Here is a 19,989-nt window from a genome sequence, read left to right as displayed (position 1 = left end):
TTAATGTTATGTATGTGCGGTTAATGTCATGTGTGTGCGGTTAATGTCATGTGTGTGCGGTTAATGTCATGTGTGTGCGGTTAATGTTATGAATGTGCGGTTAATGTCAAGTATGTGCAGTTAATGTTATGTGTGTGCGGTTAATGTATTGTATGCGCAGTTAATGTCATGTGTGTGCGGTTAATGTCATGTGTGTGCGGTTAATGTCATGTGTGTGCGGTTAATGTCATGTGTGTGCGGTTAATGTCATGAGTGCGTGGGTAATATGATGTGTGTGCGGTTAATGTCATGTGTGTGCGGTTAATGTCATGTATGTGCGGTTAATGTCATGTGAGTGCGGGTAATGCCATGTATGTGCGGTTAATGTCATGTGTGTGCGGTTATTGTCTTGTGTGTGCGGTTAATGTCATGTGTGTGCGGTTAATGTCATGTATGTGCGGTTAATGTTATGTATGTGCGAATAATGTCATGTGTGTGCGGTTAATGTCATGTATGTACGGTTAATGTCATGTGTGTGCAGGAAATGTCATGTGTGTGCGATAAATGTCATGTGTGTGCGGCTAATGTCATGTATGTGCGTTAATGTCTTGTGTGCGAATAATGTCATGTGTGTGCGGTTAATGTCTTGTGTGTGCGGTTAATGTCATGTATGTGCGGTTAATGTCATGTGTGTGCAGGTAATGTCATGTGTGTGCGGTTAATGTCATGTGTGTGCGATAAATGTCATGTGTGTGCGGCTAATGTCATGTATGTGCGTTAATGTCATGTGTGCGAATAATGTCATGTGTGTACGGTTAATGTCATGTATGTGCGGTTAATGTCATATATGTGCGGTTAATGTCGTGTGTGTGCGGTTAATATCATGTGTGTGCGGTTAATGTCATGCATGTCCGGTTAATGTCACGTGTGTGCGGTGAATGTCATGTGTGTGCGGTTAATGTCATGTATGTGCAGTTAATGTCATGTGTGTGCAGTTAATGTCATGCATGTCCGGTTAATGTCACGTGTGTGCGGTGAATGTCATGTGTGTGCGGTTAATGTCATGTATGTGCAGTTAATGTCATGTGTGTGCGGTTAATGTCATGTGTGTGCTGTTAATGTCATGTGTGTGCGGTTGATGTCATGTATGTGCGGTTAATGTCATGTGTGTGCGGTTAATGTCATATATGTGCGGTTAATGTCATGTGTGTGCGGTTAATGTCATGTGTGTGCGGTTAATGTCATGTGGGTGCGGCTAATGTCATGTATGTGCGGTTAATGTTATGAGTGTGCGAATAATGTCATGTGTGTACGGTTAATGTCATGTTTGTACGGTTAATGTCATGTATGTGCGGTTAATGTCATGTGTTTGCGGTTAATGTCACGTGTGTGTGGTTAATGTCATGAATATGCGGTTAATGTCATGTGTGTGCGGTTAATGGCATGTGTGTTTGGTTAATGTCATGTATATGCGGTTAATCTCATGCGTGTGCGGTTAATGTCATGTGTGTGCGGTTAATGTCATGTGTGTGCGGTTAATGTCATGTGTGTGCGGTTAATGTCATGTATGTGCGGTTAATGTTATGTGTGTGCGAATAATGTCATGTGTGTACGGTTAATGTCATGTTTGTGCGGTTAATGTCATGTGTGTGTGGTTAATGTGATGTGTGTGCGGTTAATGTCATGTGTGTGTGGTTAATGTCATGATTATGCGGTTAATGTCATGTGTGTGCGGTTAATGGCATGAGTGTTTGGTTAATGTCATGTATATGCGGTTAATCTCATGTGTGTGCGGTTAATGTCATGTATGTGCGGTTAATGCCATATATGTGCGGTTAATGTCATGTGTGTTCGGTTAATGTTATGTATGTGCGGTTAGTGTCATGTGTATGCGGTTAACGTCATGTGTGTGCGGTTAATGTTATGTATGTGCAGTTAATGTCATGTGTGTGCGGTTAATGTCATGTGGGTGCGGTTAATGTCATGTGTGTGCGGTTAATGTAATGAATGTGCGGTTAATGTGAAGTATGTGCAGTTATTGTCATGTGTGTGCGGTTAATGTCATGTATGTGCGGTTAATGTCATATGTGTGCGGCTAATGTCATGTATGTGCGGTTAATGTCACGTGTGTGCGGTTAATGTCATATATGTGCGGTTAATGTCATGTGTGTGCGGGTAATTTCATGTGTGTGCGGTTAATGTCATTTGTGTGCGGTTAATGTCATGTGAGTGCGGGTAATGTCATGTGTGTGCGGTTAATGTCATGTGTGTGCGGTTAATGTATTGTATGTGCGGTTAATGTCATGTGTGTGCAGTTAATGTCATGTGTGCGGTTAATGTCATGTGTGTTTGCGGTTAATGTCATGTGTGTGCGGTTAATGTCATGTGTGTGCGGTTAATGTCATGTGTGCGCGGGTAATATTATGTGTGTGCGGTTAATGTCATGTGTGTGTGGTTAATGTCATGTATGAGCGGTTAATGTCATGTGAGTGCGGGTAATGTCATGTATGTTCGGTTAATGTCATGTGTGTGCGGTTAATGTCTTGTGTGTGCGGTTAATGTCATGTGTGTGCAGTTAATGTCATGTGTGTGCAGGTAATGTCATGTGTGTGCGGTTAATGTCATGTGTGTGCGATAAATGTCCAGTGTGTGTGGCTAATGTCATGTATGTGCGTTAATGTCATGTGTGCGAATAATGTCATGTGTGTACGGTTAATGTCATTTGTGTGCGGTTAATGTCATGCATGTGCGGTTAATGTCATGTGTGTGCGGTTAATGTCATGTGTGTGCGGTTAATGTCATGTGTGTGCGGTTAATGTCATGTATGTGCGGTTAAAGTCATGTGAGTGCGGGTAATGTCATGTGTGTGCGGTTAATGTCATGTGTGTGCGATGTCATGTGTGTGCGGCTAATGTCATGTATGTGCGTTAATGTCATGTGTGCGAATAATGTCATGTGTGTACGGTTAATGTCATGTGTGTGCGGTTAATGTCATGTATGTGCGGTTAATGTCATGTGTGTGCAGGTAATGTCATGTGTGTGCGGTTAATGTTATGTTTGTGCAGTTAATGTCATGTGTGTGCGGTTAATGTCATGTGTGTGCTGTTAATGTCATGTGTGTGCGGTTGATGTCATGTATGTGCGGTTAATGTCATGTGTGTGCGGTTAATGTCATGTGTTAGCTGTTAATGTCATGTGTGTGCGAATAATGTCATGTGTGTGTAGTTAATGTCATGTATGTGCAGTTAATGTCATGTGTGTGCGGTTAATGTCATGTGTGTGCTGTTAATGTCATGTGTGTGCAATTAATGTCATGTGTGTACGGTTAATGTCATGTTTGTGCAGTTAATGTCATGTATGTGCGGTTAATGTCATGAGTTTGCGGTTAATGTCACGTGTGTGCTGTTAATGTCATGTGTGTGCGGTTAATGTCATGTATGTGCGGTTAATGTCATGTGTGTGCGGTTAATGTCATATATGTGCGGATAATGTCATGTGTGTGCGGTTAATGTCATGTGTGTGTGGTTAATGTCATGTGTGTGCGGTTAATGTCATGTGTGTGTGGTTAATGTCATGTGTGTGCGGTTAATGTCATGTGTGTGTGGTTAGTGTCATGTGTGTGCGGTTAATGTCATGTGTGTGTGGTTAATGTCATGAATATGCGGTTAATGTCATGTGTGTGCGGTTAATGGCACGTGTGTTTGGTTAATGTCATGTATATGCGGTTAATCTCATGCGTGTGTGGTTAATGTCATGTGTGTGCGGTTAATGTCATGTATCTGCGGTTAATGCCATATATGTGCGGTTAATGTCATGTGGGTTCGGTTAATGTTATGTATGTGCGGTTAATGTCATGTGTATGCGGTTAACGTCATGTGTGTGCGGTTAATGTTATGTATGTGCGGATAATGTCATGTGTGTGCGGTTAATGTCATGTGTGTGCGGTTAATGTCATGTGTGTGCGGTTAATGTTATGAATGTGCGGTTAATGTCAAGTATGTGCAGTTAATGTCATGTGTGTGCGGTTAATGTATTGTATGTGCGGTTAATGTCATGTGTGTGCGGTTAATGTCATGTGTGTGCGGTTAATGTCATGTGTGTGCGGTTAATGTCATGTGTGTGCGGTTAATGTCATGTGTGCGCGGGTAATATGATGTGTGTGCGGTTAATGTCATGTGTGTTCGGTTAATGTCATGTATGTGCGGTTAATGTCATGTGAGTGCGGGTAATGCCATGCATGTGCGGTTAATGTCATGTGTGTGCGGTTAATGTTTTGTGTGTGCGGTTAATGTCATGTGTGTGCGGTTAATGTCATGTATGTGCAGTTAATGTCATGTGTGTGCGGTTAATGTCATGTGTATGCGGTTAACGTCATGTGTGTGCGGTTAATGTTATGTATGTGCGGTTAATGTCATGTGTGTGCGGTTAATGTCATGTGTGTGCGGTTAATGTCATGTGTGTGCGGTTAATGTTATGAATGTGCGGTTAATGTCAAGTATGTGCAGTTAATGTTATGTGTGTGCGGTTAATGTATTGTATGCGCAGTTAATGTCATGTGTGTGCGGTTAATGTCATGTGTGTGTGGTTAGTGTCATGTGTGTGCGGTTAATGTCATGTGTGTGTGGTTAATGTCATGAATATGCGGTTAATGTCATGTGTGTGCGGTTAATGGCACGTGTGTTTGGTTAATGTCATGTATATGCGGTTAATCTCATGCGTGTGTGGTTAATGTCATGTGTGTGCGGTTAATGTCATGTATCTGCGGTTAATGCCATATATGTGCGGTTAATGTCATGTGGGTTCGGTTAATGTTATGTATGTGCGGTTAATGTCATGTGTATGCGGTTAACGTCATGTGTGTGCGGTTAATGTTATGTATGTGCGGATAATGTCATGTGTGTGCGGTTAATGTCATGTGTGTGCGGTTAATGTCATGTGTGTGCGGTTAATGTTATGAATGTGCGGTTAATGTCAAGTATGTGCAGTTAATGTCATGTGTGTGCGGTTAATGTATTGTATGTGCGGTTAATGTCATGTGTGTGCGGTTAATGTCATGTGTGTGCGGTTAATGTCATGTTTGTGCGGTTAATGTCATGTGTGTGCGGTTAATGTCATGTGTGCGCGGGTAATATGATGTGTGTGCGGTTAATGTCATGTGTGTTCGGTTAATGTCATGTATGTGCGGTTAATGTCATGTGAGTGCGGGTAATGCCATGCATGTGCGGTTAATGTCATGTGTGTGCGGTTAATGTTTTGTGTGTGCGGTTAATGTCATGTGTGTGCGGTTAATGTCATGTATGTGCAGTTAATGTCATGTGTGTGCGGTTAATGTCATGTGTATGCGGTTAACGTCATGTGTGTGCGGTTAATGTTATGTATGTGCGGTTAATGTCATGTGTGTGCGGTTAATGTCATGTGTGTGCGGTTAATGTCATGTGTGTGCGGTTAATGTTATGAATGTGCGGTTAATGTCAAGTATGCGCAGTTAATGTCATGTGTGTGCGGTTAATGTCATGTGTGTGCGGTTAATGTCATGTGTGTGCGGTTAATGTCATGTGTGTGCGGTTAATGTCATGAGTGCGTGGGTAATATGATGTGTGTGCGGTTAATGTCATGTGTGTGCGGTTAATGTCATGTATGTGCGGTTAATGTCATGTGAGTGCGGGTAATGCCATGTATGTGCGGTTAATGTCATGTGTGTGCGGTTATTGTCTTGTGTGTGCGGTTAATGTCATGTGTGTGCGGTTAATGTCATGTATGTGCGGTTAATGTTATGTATGTGCGAATAATGTCATGTGTGTGCGGTTAATGTCATGTATGTACGGTTAATGTCATGTGTGTGCAGGAAATGTCATGTGTGTGCGATAAATGTCATGTGTGTGCGGCTAATGTCATGTATGTGCGTTAATGTCTTGTGTGCGAATAATGTCATGTGTGTGCGGTTAATGTCTTGTGTGTGCGGTTAATGTAATGTATGTGCGGTTAATGTCATGTGTGTGCAGGTAATGTCATGTGTGTGCGGTTAATGTCATGTGTGTGCGATAAATGTCATGTGTGTGCGGCTAATGTCATGTATGTGCGTTAATGTCATGTGTGCGAATAATGTCATGTGTGTACGGTTAATGTCATGTATGTGCGGTTAATGTCATATATGTGCGGTTAATGTCGTGTGTGTGCGGTTAATATCATGTGTGTGCGGTTAATGTCATGCATGTCCGGTTAATGTCACGTGTGTGCGGTGAATGTCATGTGTGTGCGGTTAATGTCATGTATGTGCAGTTAATGTCATGTGTGTGCAGTTAATGTCATGCATGTCCGGTTAATGTCACGTGTGTGCGGTGAATGTCATGTGTGTGCGGTTAATGTCATGTATGTGCAGTTAATGTCATGTGTGTGCGGTTAATGTCATGTGTGTGCTGTTAATGTCATGTGTGTGCGGTTGATGTCATGTATGTGCGGTTAATGTCATGTGTGTGCGGTTAATGTCATATATGTGCGGTTAATGTCATGTGTGTGCGGTTAATGTCATGTGTGTGCGGTTAATGTCATGTGGGTGCGGCTAATGTCATGTATGTGCGGTTAATGTTATGAGTGTGCGAATAATGTCATGTGTGTACGGTTAATGTCATGTTTGTACGGTTAATGTCATGTATGTGCGGTTAATGTCATGTGTTTGCGGTTAATGTCACGTGTGTGTGGTTAATGTCATGAATATGCGGTTAATGTCATGTGTGTGCGGTTAATGGCATGTGTGTTTGGTTAATGTCATGTATATGCGGTTAATCTCATGCGTGTGCGGTTAATGTCATGTGTGTGCGGTTAATGTCATGTGTGTGCGGTTAATGTCATGTGTGTGCGGCTAATGTCATGTATGTGCGGTTAATGTTATGTGTGTGCGAATAATGTCATGTGTGTACGGTTAATGTCATGTATATGCGGTTAATCTCATGTGTGTGCGGTTAATGTCATGTATGTGCGGTTAATGCCATATATGTGCGGTTAATGTCATGATTATGCGGTTAATGTTATGTGTGTGCGAATAATGTCATGTGTGTACGGTTAATGTCATGTATATGCGGTTAATCTCATGTGTGTGCGGTTAATGTCATGTATGTGCGGTTAATGCCATATATGTGCGGTTAATGTCATGTGTGTTCGGTTAATGTTATGTATGTGCGGTTAGTGTCATGTGTATGCGGTTAACGTCATGTGTGTGCGGTTAATGTTATGTATGTGCAGTTAATGTCATGTGTGTGCGGTTAATGTCATGTGGGTGCGGTTAATGACATGTGTGTGCGGTTAATGTAATGAATGTGCGGTTAATGTGAAGTATGTGCAGTTATTGTCATGTGTGTGCGGTTAATGTCATGTATGTGCGGTTAATGTCATATGTGTGCGGCTAATGTCATGTATGTGCGGTTAATGTCACGTGTGTGCGGTTAATGTCATATATGTGCGGTTAATGTCATGTGTGTGCGGGTAATTTCATGTGTGTGCGGTTAATGTCATTTGTGTGCGGTTAATGTCATGTGAGTGCGGGTAATGTCATGTGTGTGCGGTTAATGTCATGTGTGTGCGGTTAATGTATTGTATGTGCGGTTAATGTCATGTGTGTGCAGTTAATGTCATGTGTGCGGTTAATGTCATGTGTGTTTGCGGTTAATGTCATGTGTGTGCGGTTAATGTCATGTGTGTGCGGTTAATGTCATGTGTGCGCGGGTAATATTATGTGTGTGCGGTTAATGTCATGTGTGTGTGGTTAATGTCATGTATGAGCGGTTAATGTCATGTGAGTGCGGGTAATGTCATGTATGTTCGGTTAATGTCATGTGTGTGCGGTTAATGTCTTGTGTGTGCGGTTAATGTCATGTGTGTGCAGTTAATGTCATGTGTGTGCAGGTAATGTCATGTGTGTGCGGTTAATGTCATGTGTGTGCGATAAATGTCCAGTGTGTGTGGCTAATGTCATGTATGTGCGTTAATGTCATGTGTGCGAATAATGTCATGTGTGTACGGTTAATGTCATTTGTGTGCGGTTAATGTCATGCATGTGCGGTTAATGTCATGTGTGTGCGGTTAATGTCATGTGTGTGCGGTTAATGTCATGTGTGTGCGGTTAATGTCATGTATGTGCGGTTAAAGTCATGTGAGTGCGGGTAATGTCATGTGTGTGCGGTTAATGTCATGTGTGTGCGATGTCATGTGTGTGCGGCTAATGTCATGTATGTGCGTTAATGTCATGTGTGCGAATAATGTCATGTGTGTACGGTTAATGTCATGTGTGTGCGGTTAATGTCATGTGTGTGCGGTTAATGTTATGTTTGTGCAGTTAATGTCATGTGTGTGCGGTTAATGTCATGTGTGTGCTGTTAATGTCATGTGTGTGCGGTTGATGTCATGTATGTGCGGTTAATGTCATGTGTGTGCGGTTAATGTCATGTGTTAGCTGTTAATGTCATGTGTGTGCGAATAATGTCATGTGTGTGTAGTTAATGTCATGTATGTGCAGTTAATGTCATGTGTGTGCGGTTAATGTCATGTGTGTGCTGTTAATGTCATGTGTGTGCAATTAATGTCATGTGTGTACGGTTAATGTCATGTTTGTGCAGTTAATGTCATGTATGTGCGGTTAATGTCATGTGTTTGCGGTTAATGTCACGTGTGTGCTGTTAATGTCATGTGTGTGCGGTTAATGTCATGTATGTGCGGTTAATGTCATGTGTGTGCGGTTAATGTCATATATGTGCGGATAATGTCATGTGTGTGCGGTTAATGTCATGTGTGTGTGGTTAATGTCATGTGTGTGCGGTTAATGTCATGTGTGTGTGGTTAATGTCATGTGTGTGCGGTTAATGTCATGTGTGTGTGGTTAGTGTCATGTGTGTGCGGTTAATGTCATGTGTGTGTGGTTAATGTCATGAATATGCGGTTAATGTCATGTGTGTTCGGTTAATGGCACGTGTGTTTGGTTAATGTCATGTATATGCGGTTAATCTCATGCGTGTGTGGTTAATGTCATGTGTGTGCGGGTAATGTCATGTATCTGCGGTTAATGCCATATATGTGCGGTTAATGTCATGTGGGTTCGGTTAATGTTATGTATGTGCGGTTAATGTCATGTGTATGCGGTTAACGTCATGTGTGTGCGGTTAATGTTATGTATGTGCGGATAATGTCATGTGTGTGCGGTTAATGTCATGTGTGTGCGGTTAATGTCATGTGTGTGCGGTTAATGTTATGAATGTGCGGTTAATGTCAAGTATGTGCAGTTAATGTCATGTGTGTGCGGTTAATGTATTGTATGTGCGGTTAATGTCATGTGTGTGCGGTTAATGTCATGTGTGTGCGGTTAATGTCATGTGTGTGCGGTTAATGTCATGTGTGTGCGGTTAATGTCATGTCTGCGGTTAATGTCATGTGTGCGCGGGTAATATGATGTGTGTGCGGTTAATGTCATGTGTGTTCGGTTAATGTCATGTATGTGCGGTTAACGTCATGTGAGTGCGGGTAATGCCATGCATGTGCGGTTAATGTCATGTGTGTGCGGTTAATGTCTTGTGTGTGCGGTTAATGTCATGTGTGTGCGGTTAATGTCATGTATGTGCAGTTAATGTCATGTGTGTACGGTTAATGTCATGTGTATGCGGTTAACGTCATGTGTGTGCGGTTAATGTTATGTATGTGCGGTTAATGTCATGTGTGTGCGGTTAATGTCATGTGTGTGCGGTTAATGTCATGTGTGTGCGGTTAATGTTATGAATGTGCGGTTAATGTCAAGTATGTGCAGTTAATGTCATGTGTGTGCGGTTAATGTATTGTATGCGCGGTTAATGTCATGTGTGTGCGGTTAATGTCATGTGTGTGCGGTTAATGTCATGTGTGTGCGGTTAATGTCATGTGTGTGCGGTTAATGTCATGAGTGCGCGGGTAATTTGATGTGTGTGCGGTTAATGTCATGTGTGTGCGGTTAATGTCATGTATGTGCGGTTAATGTCATATGAGTGCGGGTAATGCCATGTATGTGCGGTTAATGTCATGTGTGTGCGGTTATTGTCTTGTGTGTGCGGTTAATGTCATGTGTGTGCGGTTAATGTCATGTATGTGCGGTTAATGTTATGTATGTGCGATTAATGTCATGTGTGTGCGGTTAATGTCATGTATGTACGGTTAATGTCATGTGTGTGCAGGAAATGTCATGTGTGTGCGATAAATGTCATGTGTGTGCGGCTAATGTCATGTATGTGCGTTAATGTCATGTGTGCGAATAATGTCATGTGTGTGCGGTTAATGTCTTGTGTGTGCGGTTAATGTCATGTATGTGCGGTTAATGTCATGTGTGTGCAGGTAATGTCATGTGTGTGCGGTTAATGTCATGTGTGTGCGATAAATGTCATGTGTGTGCGGCTAATGTCATGTATGTGCGTTAATGTCATGTGTGCGAATAATGTCATGTGTGTACGGTTAATGTCATGTATGTGCGGTTAATGTCATATATGTGCGGTTAATGTCGTGTGTGTGCGGTTAATATCATGTGTGAGCGGTTAATGTCATGTGTGTGCGGCTAATGTCATGTATGTGCGGTTAATGTTATGTGTGTGCGAATAATGTCATGTGTGTACGGTTAATGTCATGTTTGTGCGGTTAATGTCATGTATGTGCGGTTAATGTCATGTGTTTGCGGTTAATGTCACGTGTGTGCTGTTAATGTCATGTGTGTGCGGTTAATGTCATGTATGTGCGGTTAATGTCGTGTGTGTGCGCTTAATGTCATATATGTGCGGTTAATGTCATGTGTGTGCGGTTAATGTCATGTGTGTGTGGTTAATGTCATGTGTGTGCGGTTAATGTCATGTGTGTGTGGTTAATGTCATGTGTGTGCGGTTAATGTCATGTGTGTGTGGTTAGTGTCATGTGTGTGCGGTTAATGTCATGTGTGTGTGGTTAATGTCATGAATATGCGGTTGTCATGTGTGTGCGGTTAATGGCATGTGTGTTTGGTTAATGTCATGTATATGCGGTTAATCTCATGCGTGTGCGGTTAATGTCATGTGTGTGCGGTTAATGTCATGTATGTGCGGTTAATGCCATATATGTGCGGTTAATGTCATGTGTGTTCGGTTAATGTTATGTATGTGCGGTTAATGTCATGTGTATGCGGTTAAAGTCATGTGTGTTCGGTTAATGTCATGTATGTGCGGTTAATGTCATGTGAGTGCGGGTAATGCCATGCATGTGCGGTTAATGTCATGTGTGTGCGGTTAATGTCTTGTGTGTGCGGTTAATGTCATGTGTGTGCGGTTAATGTCATGTATGTGCAGTTAATGTCATGTGTGTGCGGTTAATGTCATGTGTATGCGGTTAACGTCATGTGTGTGCGGTTAATGTTATATATGTGCGGTTAATGTCATGTGTGTGCGGTTAATGTCATGTGTGTGCGGTTAATGTCATGTGTGTGCGGTTAATGTTATGAATGTGCGGTTAATGTCAAGTATGTGCAGTTAATGTCATGTGTGTGCGGTTAATGTATTGTATGCGCGGTTAATGTCATGTGTGTGCGGTTAATGTCATGTGTGTGCGGTTAATGTCATGTGTGTGCGGTTAATGTCATGTGTGTGCGGTTAATGTCATGAGTGCGCGGGTAATATGATGTGTGTGCGGTTAATGTCATGTGTGTGCGGTTAATGTCATGTATGTGCGGTTAATGTCATGTGAGTGCGGGTAATGCCATGTATGTGCGGTTAATGTCATGTGTGTGCGGTTAATGTCTTGTGTGTGCGGTTAATGTCATGTGTGTGCGGTTAATGTCATGTATGTGCGGTTAATGTTATGTATGTGCGATTAATGTCATGTGTGTGCGGTTAATGTCATGTATGTACGGTTAATGTCATGTGTGTGCAGGAAATGTCATGTGTGTGCGATAAATGTCATGTGTGTGCGGCTAATGTCATGTATGTGCGTTAATGTCATGTGTGCGAATAATGTCATGTGTGTGCGGTTAATGTCTTGTGTGTGCGGTTAATGTCATGTATGTGCAGTTAATGTCATGTGTGTGCAGGTAATGTCATGTGTGTGCGGTTAATGTCATGTGTGTGCGATAAATGTCATGTGTGTGCGGCTAATGTCATGTATGTGCGTTAATGTCATGTGTGCGAATAATGTCATGTGTGTACGGTTAATGTCATGTATGTGCGGTTAATGTCATGCATGTGCGGTTAATGTCATGTGTGTGCGGTCAATGTCATGTGTGTGCGGTTAATGTCATGTGTGTGCGGTTAATGTCATGTATGTGCGGTTAATGTCATGAGAGTTCTGGTAATGCCATCTGTGTGCGGTTAATGTCATGTGTGTGCGATGTCATGTGTGTGTGGCTAATTTCATGTATGTGCGTTAAAGTCATGTGTGTGCGTTAAAGTCATGTGTGCGAATAATGTCATGTGTGTACGGTTAATGTCATGTGTGTGCGGTTAATGTCATGCATGTGCGGTTAATGTCATGTGTGTGCGGTTAATGTCATGTGTGTGCGGTTAATGTCATGTATGTGCAGTTTATGTCATGTGTGTGCCGTTAATGTCATGTGAGTGCTGTTAATGTCATGTGTGTGGTTGATGTCATGTATGTGCGGTTAATGTCATGTGTGTGCCGTTAATGTCATATATGTGCGGTTAATGTCGTGTGTGTGCGGTTAATATCATGTGTGTGCGGTTAATGTCATGTGTGTGCGGCTAATGTCATGTATGTGCGGTTAATGTTATGTGTGTGCGAATAATGTCATGTGTGTACGGTTAATGTCATGTTTGTGCGGTTAATGTCATGTATGCGCGGTTAATGTCATGTGTTTGCGGTTAATGTCACGTGTGTGCTGTTAATGTCATGTGTGTGCGGTTAATGTCATGTATGTGCGGTTAATGTCGTGTGTGTGCGGTTAATGTCATATATGTGCGGTTAATGTCATGTGTGTGCGGTTAATGTCATGTGTGTGTGGTTAATGTCATGTGTGTGCGGTTAATGTCATGTGTGTGTGGTTAATGTCATGTGTGTGCGGTTAATGTCATGTGTGTGTGGTTAGTGTCATGTGTGTGTGGTTAATGTCATGAATATGCGGTTGTCATGTGTGTGCGGTTAATGTCATGTGTGTGCGGTTAATGTCATGTATGTGCGGTTAATGCCATATATGTGTTGTTAATGTCATGTGTGTTCGGTTAATGTTATGTATGTGCGGTTAATGTCATGTGTATGCGGTTAATGTTATGTATTTGCGGTTAATGTCATGTGTGTGCGGTTAATGTCATGTGTGTGCGGTTAATGTCATGTGTGTGCGGTTAATGTTATGAATGTGCGGTTAATGTCAAGTATGTGCAGTTAATGTCATGTGTGTGCGGTTAATGTAATGTATGTGCGGTTAATGTCATATGTGTGCGGCTAATGTCATGTATGTGCGGTTAATGTCATGTGTGTGCGGTTAATGTCATATATGTGCGGTTAATGTCATGTGTGTGCGGTTAATGTCATGTGTGTGCGGTTAATGTCATGTGTATGTGGTTAATGTCATGTGTGTGCGGTTAATGTCATGTGTGTGCGGTTAATGTCATGTGTGTGCGGGTAATGTCATGTGTGTGCGGTTAATGTCATGTGTGTGCGGTTAATGTATTGTATGTGCGGTTAATGTCATGTGTGTGCGGTTAATGTCATGTGTGTGCGGTTAATGTCATGTGTGTGCGGTTAATGTCATGTGTGTGCTGTTAATGTCATGTGTGTGCGGTTAATGTCATGTGTGTGCGGTTAATGTCATGTGTGTGCGGTTAATGTCATGTGTGTGCTGTTAATGTCATGTGTGTGCGGTTAATGTCATGTGTGCGCGAGTAATATTATGTGTGTGCGGTTAATGTCATGTGTGTGCGGTTAATGTCATGTATGTGCGGTTAATGTCATGTGTGTGCTGTTAATGTCATGTATGTGCGGTTAATGTCATGTGAGTGCGGGTAATGTCATGTATGTTCGGTTAATGTCATGTGTGCGCGGCTAATGTCATGTGTGTGCGGTTAATGTCATGTGTGTGCGGTTAATGTTATGAATGTGCGGTTAATGTCAAGGATGTGCAGTTAATGTCATGTGTGTGCGGTTAATGTTATGTATGTGCGGTTAATGTCATATGTGTGCGGCTAATGTCATGTATGTGCGGTTAATGTCATGTGTGTGCGGTTAATGTCATATATGTGCGGTTAATGTCATGTGTGTGCGGTTAATGTCATGTGTGTGCGGTTAATGTCATGTGTATGCGGTTAATGTCATGTGTGTGCGGTTAATGTCATGTGTGTGCGGTTAATGTCATGTGTGTGCGGGTAATGTCATGTGCGTTCGGTTAATGTCATGTGTGTGCGGTTAATGTATTGTATGTGCGGTTATTGTCATGTGTGTGCGGTTAATGTCATGTGTGTGCGGTTAATGTCATGTGTGTGCGGTTAATGTCATGTGTCTGCGGTTAATGTCATGTGTGTGCGTTTAATGTCATGTGTGTGCGGGTAATATTATGTGTGTGCGGTTAATGTCATGTGTGTGCGGTTAATGTCATGTATGTGCGGTTAATGTCATGTGTGTGCGGTTAATGTCATGTATGTGCGGTTAATGTCATATGTGTGCGGTTAATGTCATGTATGTGCGGTTAATGTCATGTGAGTGCGGGTAATGTCATGTATGTTCGGTTAATGTCATGTGTGCGCGGTTAATGTCATGTGTGTGCGGTTAATGTCATGTGTCTGCGGTTAATGTCATGTGTGTGCGTTTAATGTCATGTGTGTGCGGGTAATATTATGTGTGTGCGGTTAATGTCATGTGTGTGCGGTTAATGTCATGTATGTGCGGTTAATGTCATGTGTGTGCGGTTAATGTTATGAATGTGCGGTTAATGTCAAGGATGTGCAGTTAATGTCATGTATGTGCGGTTAATGTCATGTGTGTGCGGTTAATGTCATGTGTATGCAGTTAACGTCATATGTGTGCGGTTAATGTCATGTATGTGCGGTTAATGTCATGTGTGTGCATGTAATGTCATGTGTGTGCGGCTAATGTCATGTATGTGCGTTAATGTCATGTGTGCGAATAATGTCATGTGTGTACGATTAATGTCATGTGTGTGTGGTTAATGTCATGCGTGTGCGGTTAATGTCATGTGTGTGCGGTTAATGTCATGTGTGTGCTGTTAATGTCATGTGTGTGCGGTTAATGTCGTGTGTGTGCGGTTAATGTCATATATGTGCGGTTAATGTCATGTGTGTGCGGCAAATGTCATGTGTGTGCGGCTAATATCATGAATGTGCGGATAATGTCAAGAGTGTGCGAATAATGTCATGTGTGTAGGTTAATATCATGTTTGTGCGGTTAATGTCATGTGTGTGCGGTTAATGTCATGTGTGTGTGGTTAATGTCATGTGTGTACGGTTAATGTCATGTATGTGCGTTTAATGTCATGTGTGTGCGGTTAATGTCACGTGTGTGCTGTTAATGTCATGTATGTGCGGTTAATGTCATGTATGTGCGGTTAATGTCATGTGTATGCGGTTAATGTCATATATGTTCGGTTAATGTCATGTGCGTGCGGTTAATGTCATGTGTGTGCGCTTAATGTCATATGTGTGCGGTTAATGTCATGTGTGTGCGGTTAATGTCATGTGTGTGCGGTTAATGTCATGTGTGTGCGGTTAATGTCATATGTGTGCGGTTAATGTCATGTGTGTGCGGTTGATGTCATGTGTGTTCGGTTAATGTCATGTGTGTGCGGTTAATGTCATGTATGTGCGGTTAATGTCATGTATGTGCGATTAATGTCATATGTGTGCGGTTAATGTCATGTGTGTGCGGTTAATGTCATGTGTGTGCGGGTAATGTCATGTGTGTGCGGTTAATGTCATGTGTGTGCGGTTAATGTCATGTATGTGCTGTTAATATCATGTGAGTGCGGCTAATGTCCTGTATATGCGGTTAATGTCATGTGTGTGAGGTTAATATCATGTGTGTGAGGTTAATGTCATGCATGTGCGGTTAATGTCATGTGTGTGCGGTTAATGTCATGTGTGTGCGGTTATTGTCATTTGTGTGCGGGTAATGTCATGTGTGTGTGGTTAATGTCATGTGTGTGCGGGTAATGTCATGTGTGTGCGGGTAATGTCATGTGTGCGGTTAATGTCATGTGTGTGCGGGTAATGTCATGTGTGTGCAGTTAATGTCATGTGTGTGCGGGTAATGTCATGTGTGTGTGGTTAATGTCATGTGTGTGCGGGTAATGTCATGTGTGTGCGGTTAATGTCATGTGTGTGCGGTTAATGTCATGTGTGTGCAGGTAATGTCATTTGTGTGGGGTTAATGTCATGTGTGTGCGGTTAATGTCAAGTGTGTGCGGTTAATGTCATGTGTGTGCAGGTTATGTCATGTGTGTGGGGTTAATGTCATGTGTGTGCGGTTAATGTCATGTGTGTGCTGATAATGTCATGTGTGTGGGGTTAATGTCATATGTGTGCGGTTAATGTCATTTGTGTGCGGTTAATGTCATGTGTGTGCAGATAATGTCATGTGTGTGGGGTTAATGTCATGTGTGTGCAGGTTATGTCATGTGTGTGCAGTTAATGTCATGTGTGTGCGGTTAATGTCATGTGTGTGCGGTTAATGTCATGTGTGTGCAGTTAATGTCATGTGTGTGCAGGTAATGTCATGTGTGTGCAGATAATGTCATGTGTGTGCTGTTAATGTCATGTGTGTGCAAGTAATGTCATGTGTGTGCAGTTAATGTCATGTGTGTGCGGTTAATGTCATGTGTGTGCGGTTAATGTCATGTGTGTGCAGTTAATGTCATGTGTGTGCAGGTAATGTCATGTGTGTGCAGATAATGTCATGTGTGTGCTGTTAATGTCATGTGTGTGCAAGTAATGTCATGTGTGTGCAGTTAATGTCATGTGTGTGCGGTTAATGTCATGTGTGTGCGGTTAATGTCATGTGTGTGCAGTTAATGTCATGTGTGTGCAGGTAATGTCATGTGTGTGCAGTTAATGTCATATGTTTGCGGTTAATGTCATGTGTGTGCAGTTATTGTCATGTGTGTGCAGGTAATGTCATGTGCGTGCAGTTAATGTCATATGTTTGCGGTTAATGTCATGTGTGTGCAGGTAATGTCATGTGTGTGCAGTTAATGTCATGTGTGTGCGGTTAATGTCATGTGTGTGCGGTTATTGTCATGTGTGTGCAGTTAATGTCATGTGTGTGCGGTTAATGCAAAAATTATATAAAATTACTTAACTTGAACATGTGTTGGAAATTTTGTTAGGTATCACAGACTGAACATATGAACGAACTAACACTTGTTGCAGTAGCCCATGTTTGCCAAGTTCAGTTTACACCCACCAACACCTACTAACACTGCTTGCAGTAGCCTATGTTTGCCAAGTTCAGTTTACACCCACCAACACCTACTAACACTGCTTGCAGTAGCCCATGTTTGCCAAGTTCAGTTTACACCCACCAACACCTACTAACACTGCTTGCAGTAGCCTATGTTTGCCAGGTTCAGTTTACACCCACCAACACCTACTAACACTGCTTGCAGTAGCCCATGTTTGCCAAGTTCAGTTTACACCCACCAACACCTACTGACACTGCTTGCAGTAGCCCTTGTTTGCCAAGTTCAGTTTACACCCACCAACACCTACTAACACTGCTTGCAGTAGCCTATGTTTGCCAAGTTCAGTTTACACCCACCAACACCTACTAACACTGCTTGCAGTAGCCCATGTTTGCCAAGTTCAGTTTACACCCACCAACACCTACTAACACTGCTTGCAGTAGCCTATGTTTGCCAAGTTCAGTTTACACCCATCAACACCTACTAACACTGCTTGCAGTAGCCCATGTTTGCCAATTTCAGTTTACACCCACCAGCACCTACTAACACTGCTTGCAGTAGCCCATGTTAGCCAAGTTCAGTTTACACCCACCAACACCTACTAACACTGCTTGCAGTAGCCCATGTTAGCCAAGTTCAGTTTACACCCACCAACACCTACTAACACTGCTTGCAGTAGCCCAAGTTAGCCAAGTTCAGTTTACACCCAAAAACACCTACTAACACTGCTTGCAGTAGCCTATGTTTGCCAAGTTCAGTTTACACCCACCAACACCTACTAACACTGCTTGCAGTAGCCCATGTTTGCCAAGTTCAGTTTACACCCACCAACACCTACTAACACTGCTTGCAGTAGCCTATGTTTGCCAAGTTCAGTTTACACCCACCAACACCTACTAACACTGCTTGCAGTAGCCCATGTTAGCCAAGTTCAGTTTACACCCACCAACACCTACTAACACTGTTTGCAGTAGCCCATGTTTGCCAAGTTAAGTTTACACCCACCAACACCTACTAACACTGCTTGCAGTAGCCCATGTTAGCCAAGTTCAGTTTACACCCACCAACACCTACTAAAACTGCTTGCAGTAGCACATGTTAGCCAAGTTCAGTTTACACCCACCAACACCTACTAACACTGCTTGCAGTAGCCCATGTTTGCTAAGTTCAGTTTTCACCCACCAACTCCTACTAACACTGCTTGCAGTAGCCTATGTTTGCCAAGTTCAGTTTACACCCACCAACAGCTACTAACACTGCTTGCAGTAGCCCATGTTAGCCAAGTTCAGTTTACACCCACCAACACCTACTAACACTGCTTGCAGTAGCCCATGTTAGCCAAGTTCAGTTTACACCCACCAACACCTACTAACACTGCTTGCAGTAGCCCAAGTTAGCCAAGTTCAGTTTACACCCACCAACACCTACTAACACTGCTTGCAGTAGCCCATGTTTGCCAAGTTCAGTTTACACCCACCAACTCCTACTAACACTGCTTGCAGTAGCCCATGTTAGCCAAGTTCAGTTTACACCCACCAACACCTACTAACACTGCTTGCAGTAGCCTATGTTTGCCAGGTTCAGTTTACACCCACCAACACCTACTAACACTGCTTGCAGTAGCCCATGATAGTCAAGTTCAGTTTACAACCACCAACACCTACTAACACTGCTTGCAGTAGCCTATGTTTGCCAAGTTCAGTTTACACCCACCAACACCTACTAACACTGCTTGCAGTAGCCCTTGTTTGCCAAGTTCAGTTTACACCCACCAACACCTACTAACACTGCTTTCAGTAGCCCATGTTAGCCAAGTTCAGTTTACACCCACCAACACCTACTAACACTGCTTGCAGTAGCCTATGTTTGCCAAGTTCAGTTTACACCCACGAACACCTACTAACACTGCTTGCAGTAGCCTATGTTTGCCAAGTTCAGTTTACACCCACCAACACCTACTAACACTGCTTGCAGTAGCCTATGTTTGCCAAGTTCAGTTTACACCCACCAACACCTACTAACACTGCTTGCAGTAGCCCATGTTTGCCAAGTTCAGTTTACACCCACCAACACCTACTAACACTGCTTGCAGTAGCCCATGTATGCCCACTTCAGATTACACCCCCCAACACCTACTAACACTGCTTGCAGTAGCCCATGTTAGCCAAGTTCAGTTTACACCCACCAACACCTACTAACACTGCTTGCAGTAGCCTATGTTTGCCAAGTTCAGTTTACACCCACCAACACCTACTAACACTGCTTGCAGTAGCCCATGTTAGCCAAGTTCAGTTTACACCCACCAACACCTACTAACACTGCTTGCAGTAGCCCATGTTAGCCAAGTTCAGTTTACACCCAACAACACCTACTAACACTGCTTGCAGTAGCCCATGTTAGCCAAGTTCAGTTTACACCCACCAACACCTACTCAAATACCTGTCCAACCTATATTTGAAGCTGTCCAAAGTTGTTGCTTCAGTAACGTTACCTGGGAATTTGTTTCGCTCATCTACAACTTTGCTGCCAAACAACTGCCTCCCTATATCTGTTCTAAATCTTAATTTCCCAAACTTCAACACATTTATTTTTTTCATTTATACACTTCAATCATATATATCCTA

The sequence above is a fragment of the Cherax quadricarinatus genome, chromosome 11 (assembly GCF_038502225.1).
Source record: "Cherax quadricarinatus isolate ZL_2023a chromosome 11, ASM3850222v1, whole genome shotgun sequence".
NCBI classification, from domain to species: Eukaryota; Metazoa; Arthropoda; class Malacostraca; order Decapoda; family Parastacidae; genus Cherax; species Cherax quadricarinatus.
Note: the sequence above shows the minus strand (reverse complement) of the source record.